This window comes from Cryptomeria japonica, chromosome 1 (genome assembly GCF_030272615.1).
Source record: "Cryptomeria japonica chromosome 1, Sugi_1.0, whole genome shotgun sequence".
Lineage (NCBI taxonomy): Eukaryota > Viridiplantae > Streptophyta > Pinopsida > Cupressales > Cupressaceae > Cryptomeria > Cryptomeria japonica.
The window spans coordinates 700,288,739-700,296,214 of NC_081405.1; positions in this window are offsets into that span (position 1 = coordinate 700,288,739).

Consider the following 7,476-nt stretch of genomic DNA (forward strand, 5'->3'; position numbering starts at 1 on the left):
TGTCTGGTTTCAGGAAGGATTCATCTTGTATAAGACATGATCAGAGTGTCTGGTTTCAGGAAGGATACATCCTGTATAAGACATGACTGATCACAACGTCTGTTTTTAGGAAGGATTTATTCTATATAAGACATGATTAGATCACAACGTCTGGTTTCAGGAAGGATTCATCTTGTATAAGACATGATTGATCACAACGTCTAGTTTCAAGAAGGATTCATCCTGTATAAGACATGATCGAAGTGTCTAATTTCAAGAAGGATACATCCTGTATAAGACATGACTGATCACAACGTTTGGTTTTAGGAAGGATTCATCCTGTTTAAGACATGATCAGATCACAACGTCTGGTTTCAGGAAGGATTCATCCTGTATAAGACATGATCAGAGCATCTGGTTTCAGGAAGGATACATCCTATATAAGACATGAATCAGAATCAGAATTGATTATGTGAGGAAAAAAAAAGAAAAAATAGAGGAAGAAAAATTAAGGAGGAAGAGATAGATGAGAAACAAATATGAAGTAGTCATGAGGTATTTGGAAAGAAGAATACAAGATGCGAGACCGCGGAGGAAAATGGGGGCAATTGAGAACTCCATGAGATTATTGAGTTTAGGATTTGATGGAATGATGGTGAGATTTTGTGCACAACAAATGTGGAGAGCCAACTTAGTTTGATGTTGCCCTGAGTGACTTGCACCATTGATTATAGAAATCAGGATGCCATGAGAAATGCAGGGCGTGGACTGACTTTGTAGACAAATGAGAATTTCTTGCACACAACAATGCAAGTGTTAAGAAACACTAATACAAAGTTGTGGGTTCGTGCAAGGAAACCCTCAAACACACCGATACCTCTTGTACACGAGAAGGTAAGTGTTGATAAACACTAGTACCAGGTCGCCGATTTATACAAGAAGGATCCAAAACATGCCATACTATGAAATATGCTCCAGTATGCACCTATCATAACGTACCTGGATATGGAAGAACCCAGGCAGTCGTAAATAGTGGCAGTCGTAGGGCAAAAGATGCAAGCCTATATGAAAAGATCTAACAAAATCTAACAAGTCTCTTCCTTGCGACCACATGATACCTCTTGCCAAGAGTAGGACTAGGATGGACTTGGGATTATTTCTCAAGACTTCTTGAAGCTTACAAATAGAGGCATAAAATATCAGTTTCAATGGGACATTCCTTGTTCATGACTCAGGCGAAGACTTCATCATCATACGCATGTTTTATTGGGAGGCGAAAAAGAAGGAATGTTGCGCATGGGTGGGCTGGATGGCTGATGTTTTGTAGTATTGACATGATAGACAGTGGATCCAGTTATTTACCTTGGCGTCTGCACAGATGTTTTCACCAAGGTACTTGTCCATAGCGCCACCAAGTGGCTTTCACTAATCGACAAATTGTTTTTTCTTTCTTTTTCTTTCTTTTTTAATTTTTTTGATTTTTCTTGATTTTTTTTTTTCCGACCATTTAAGACTTTCTGGGGACTAAGCATAAAATCTTTTGAGGTGCATGATATTCATTGGATCATCCAAAGGATCGCCTTCAGGAGTAGCCAACTGATAAGCTCCTGATCCATATTTCGCTGTGATTACATATGGTCCAAGCCAATTAGGCTCGATCTTGCCTTTCTTTTCTCTTTCTTGTAGATTTTCTGATTTTCCATGAGGACAAGATCACCAACTTGGAATTCTCGGGTTCTGAATTTTTTATGATAACTCATGCGCAGACGGTTTTGATATACCCAGAGATGATTCAAGGCTTTGAGGTGCCTTTCATCTAACAATTCTAGCTCTTGTAAGCGGGCAATTCTGTATTCTTCCTCTAGTAGGATGTTTTGTAGCGATACCCTTAGAGAGGGGATCTCGATCTTAAGGGGAAGGATGGCTTCGGAACCAAATACTAGGGAATAAGGAGTGGCACCTGTGGGGGTGCAGATGGAGGTGTGGTAGGCCCACAATGCAAGATGGATTTGGAGGTGCCAATCACAACCCGCTTCATTGACTATCTTTTTGAGGATTTTTATTAGGGTTTTATTAGAAGCCTCAACTTGGCCATTGCCTTGGGGGTAATATGGAGTGGAGAAGCAGTGTTGGATGTTGAATTTTTGGCAGAGTTCTTTGACATCTTGGTTCTTAAATTGTTTACCATTATCTGTGATGATAACTTTTGGGATGCCATATCGGCAAATTAGGTAGTTCAAGATGAATTTGGATATTTTCTTGTCGGTGGTGAAAGTAAGAGGGATAGCCTCTACCCACTTGGTGAAGTATTCGGTGGCGGTGATAATGAATTTATGTCTGTTGGAAGATGAAGGGTGGATTTTCCCAATGAGATCGAGCCCCCACTACGAGAAGGGCTATGGTGTAATGAATGGCTGCAATTCTTGTGACGGTGCATGAATCTTGTCGCCATGCTACTGGCAAGGGATGCATTTCTTCACATAATTGTATGCATCTTCTTCCATTTTAGGCCAATAGTATCCTGTTCTCAAAATTTTTTTAGCCAATGTGAGTCCACTTGAGTGTGCCCCACAGATACCCTTGTGTACGTCGTGTAATGCCCATTCCGCTTCTTGTTTATCTAAACACCTTAGGAGGGAACCATCAAAATGCCTTCTGAACAAGGTGTCTGCAAGGATGGTGTAACAGGCACATCGGCGGATGAAGGTTTGCTGTTGGGTTTTGGTGAGGTGTGGGGGAATGGTGTTGCCTTTGAGGAAAGCGAAGGTTTCTTGGTACCAAGGGGACTCGGGACCAATGAGAACACACACCATTTCAGATTCTGGTAGGTCGTATGCCGGTATAAACAATTGCTCGACCAAGAACTCGCACTTCTGACTGTGTGCTGGCATTTGAAGGAGGGAGCCAATGGTGGCCATTGCATCTGCAGCCCTATTGTTTGTTCATGGGATTTGGTCAAACTTGATTACTGTGAAATGTTGCTTAAGATCTTCAACCATGGTATGGTAGGGAAGGAGTTTATCATCTTTTATCTGGTATTCATCATTGACTTGTTTTATGATGAGTTGGGAATCGCCATAGACTTGTAATTCCTTTATTTTCCAGTGGATAGCCAAGCGTAAACCTGTGATGAGGGCCTCATATTCTGCTATGTTATTGGTACATGCAAAGGCTATCTTGTATGATTTGGGGATGCCATCTCCTTGAGGTGTGACCAATAATATTCCTGCCCCCGATCCATTTTGAGTGTAGGAGCCATCAAAATACAATTTCCATGTGGAGGATGTGGTAACAGTCATAATGAACTCATCTGGTAATTCTGTGAAAAGAGGATGATCACCTGGAAGTGGAGCTTCAGCCAACTGATCTGCAATGACCTGTCCCTTGATTGCTTTTTTGTCCATATATTCAATGTCAAACTCACTTAAGAGCATGACCCATTTAGCCATTCTGCTAGTGAGAGCAGCTTTGGACAAGAGATATTTAAGTGGATCAATTTTAGCAATTAGTTTTGTTTTGTTGTTTAGCATATAATGTTGGAGTTTTTGTGTGCTAAACACCAATGCCAAGCATTCTCTTTCAATGGGGGTATAGTTGAGTTCATACCCTACCAGTGTACGATTGATGTAGTAAACGACATGTTCTTTCCCTTGATCATCTGTTTGTGCCAATAATGCCCCCAATGCCACTGTAGTAGCGCATATATACAAAATAAGGGGTTTTCCAGGAGCAGGAGGCATCAATACCGGAGGTGATGCTAGATATTCTTTTAGTTTCTCAAAGGCCTTTTGGCATAAGCAGTCCCATTTGAATTTTGTATCCTTGCGTAGGAGGTGTGCAAATGGATGGCACTTATCTGCTAGTTGTGAAATGAAACACCTGACAGATTGGAGTTTTCCCCAGAGACTGCGTAGTTGTCTGAGAGTTTTTGGTGGAGGCATTTCCATGATAGCTTTTACTTTTGCAGGATCGACCTCGATGCCTCTGCGGGAAATAATGAATCCTAACAGTTTTCCCAATGTGCCTCCAAACACACACTTTTTTGGATTCAGCCGTAGTTTGTATTTTTCTAATCTTTCAAAAATTTGCTTTAGAATGAGAATGTGTTCTTGTCTTGTCTTAGATTTGCCTAGCAGATCATCCATATAGTCCTCCATAATTTTGTGTAAGAGGTCATGAAAAATTGTTGTCATTGCACATTGATATGTAGCTCCAACATTTTTGAGACCAAAAGGCATGACCCGATAACAGAAAGTCCCCCATGGTGTTGTGAATTCAGTTTTATGCTGATCCTCATTTGCTATCCTGATTTGGTTGTATCCAGAAAACCCATCTATTAGCGATAACATTTCATGTCCTGCTGTAAGGTCCACAATCATGTCTATATTGGGGAGCGGGAAATCATCTTTAGGACAAGCTATATTTAGATCTCGAAAATCTGTGCAGATGCGGATGCCCCTAGTAGGTTTGCCAACAGGTACAATGTTGGAGACCCATTCAGCATAATCTATTGGTTTGATAAATTTTGTATCTAACAACTTTTGGAGTTTTGCCTTAACCAGGAGTGCAATATGTGGGTGCATTTTGCGCAATTTTTGTTTTACAGGTTTGGCATCTAGGAGGACGGCGAGATTGTGAACCACCAAGGTAGGGTCCAACCTTGGCATATCAGAATAGGACCATGCAAAATTGATTTTTACCTCTATAAGGAAGTTGATGAAGTCTTGTTTCTCGATTTCTGTGAGGGATTTGGTAATGAGCACATTTTTCGGAATGACTTCGGTGCCCATGTTGATGCTGTTTGTTTCTTCTATCAACAAATTTGATTTGTCCTGTGGAAGGTAACCAATGGTAGGGAGATCAAATCCCTCATCGTCAAGTGTCTTTTCCAGGTTTTCACTTTCAGATACACCCTTTGTTTTTATTTCTTGTTCATCTAAAGGCGCCTCAGGGAGGTTTTCACCTAGGGAATCATATCTTTTTCTTTTATTATCTTTTTTGTGGCTAAGGGCATTGACTTGACTACCAAAGTATCCCTTTTCGTGTAGTTGAATACCCTCGATTATGTTGAAATGTGGCAACTAATCAGCAAAGTATTCTACACTTAGCACGTATCCTCACAATTTTTTAAGGTATTTTTTTGATGAAAACCGACATTGTAATAAAACCCTAAAAAGGCCGACTTTGTTTTTGCTCTAAAAATGCATGTTATAAGCGGTTGGGATGCTTAAGGCATTGTAATGTTGATGTACTATTTTTGCTGGATAATAAGAAAGATTGGACGACTGTGTATAGTGGACGTAACCCATTTTGGGTGAACCACGTTAAATCTCTGTGTTATCTGTGTCCTATTTTATTTCTTTATCTTTTGTATTTAAATCTGCATATAATTGTTAGTTCATATTTGCTTGAAACCCTAACAATTGGTATCAGAGTGAGGTTTTTTGTAAATTGGCAGGACTTTCAGATTTGAGTGGGGGCAATGGATGATTCCAAATTCAAGGTCAAAAAGTTTAACGGTCAGAATTATCAGTTATGGAAAATGCAGATGGAGGATTACCTGTATCAAAAAGATTTGTGGCGGTCATTGGAAGGAAAGGCAAAGAAACCGATCACAATGTCAAATGAAGAGTGAGACATTTTAGATAGAAAGGCATTGGGATCCATTCGATTGTGCCTTGCACCGTCTATAGCATTCAATATAAAAGAAGCAAAAACGACTGTAGATTTGATGGCGACATTGGCTAAGTTGTATGAGAAACCCTCGGCTTCGAATAAGGTATTTCTTATGAAGCATCTGTTTAATTTGAAAATGAGTGAGGGATGATCTATAGTGGAGCACTTAAATGAATTTAATACAATTACTAGTCAATTGTCTTCGGTAAAAATTACTTTTGCAGAAGAGGTTAGGGCTCTCTTGATTTTATGTTCTTTTCCAGAAAGCTGGAATAGCTTGGTTATGGCTGTAAGTAACTCTATCTCTGGTAAAAATACTTTGGTATTTGATGATATTGTTGGTGTTATCCTAAGCAAGGAAATGCGAAGGAAAAACATAGGTGAGACTCCAACATCATCGGGTAGTGTTTTGAATGTGGAGAACAGAGGAAGATCAAAGGAAAGAGGAAAAGGCTCTAGGAATGAGAAGTCACGAGGGAAGTCAAAGAAAGGACACTCTCAATCTAGAGGAAAGAAAGATTGCTGGTACTGTGGAAAGCCTGGTCATCTAAAGAAAGACTGTTGGTCTCGAAAAAACAAAGAAGGAGACAAAAATGAAAATGACAGTAAGGAAGCTAATATTGCAAGTAATACTTTATAAGATGCTTTAATCTTATGTTTGGATAATGTTAATGATTCTTGGGTAATAGATTTTGGGGCTTCATTTCATGCTACACCCCATAGAAAATATTTTCTAGATTCTGTTCAAGGTGATTTTGGACAAGTATATTTGGGTGATGATGAGCCCTGTCAAATTGTTGGAAAAGGAAAGATAAAGATCAAGTTGTAGAATGGAAATGACTGGTTTTTGCAGGAGGTAAGACATGTTCCTAATTTAAGAAGAAATTTAATTTTTGCAGGGCAACTAGGTAGTGAAGGTTGCATAGTTACCCTCTCAGACAATATGTGGAAGGTCGCTAAAGGATCATTAGTAATAGCTAAAGGTGTGAAGGTAGGCACATTATATCTGTGTACAGGTAACACTTACTCTACCCTAGCTGCTACAGATAAAGTTATTGCAAGGACAACAACAATAAATGTTGCAAGAACAGATTCGATAATGTGGCACTATAGGCTTGGGCACATGAGTGAGAAAGGGATGAAAACCCTTCACTCCAAAAATCTATTGCCAGGACTAAAGAAGATTGATTTAGAGTTCTGTGAAAACTGTGTTTATGGTAAACAGAAAAGAGTCAGATTTCTCAAGGTTGGGAAAGAGAAGAAGAGTGAGAAGTTAGAGCTTGTACATTCAGATGTATGGGGACCGACTCAGGTATCATCTCTTGGTGGCTCTTGTTATTATGTTATTTTTATTGATGACTCAACCAGAAAAACATGGGTATATTTCCTAAAACAAAAGTCAGATGTTTTTGAAACTTTTAAGAAATGGAAAGCTTTGGTTGAGAATGAGACAGGAAAAAAGTTGAAGTGTCTCAGATTGGATAATGGAGGTGAGTATTGCAGCAAAGCATTTGAAGATTATTGCTCCTTAAATAAGATTTGAAAGTAGAAGATAGTTCCAGGAACTCTACAAGAAAATGGTGTGTCAGAGAGAATGAATAGGACTATCATGGAACGTGCAAGGAGCATGAGATTACATGTTGGATTGCCCTTACATTTTTGGGCAGATGTTGTACATACTGCTGTCTATTTGATAAATAGAGGACCTTCAACCCCTTTGGATGGTGGTATCCCAGAGGAGACATGGACTAGTAAAAAAGTAAATTATTCTTTTCTAAAAACTTTTGGTTGCGAAGCTTTTGTCCATGTTGATAAAGAAAA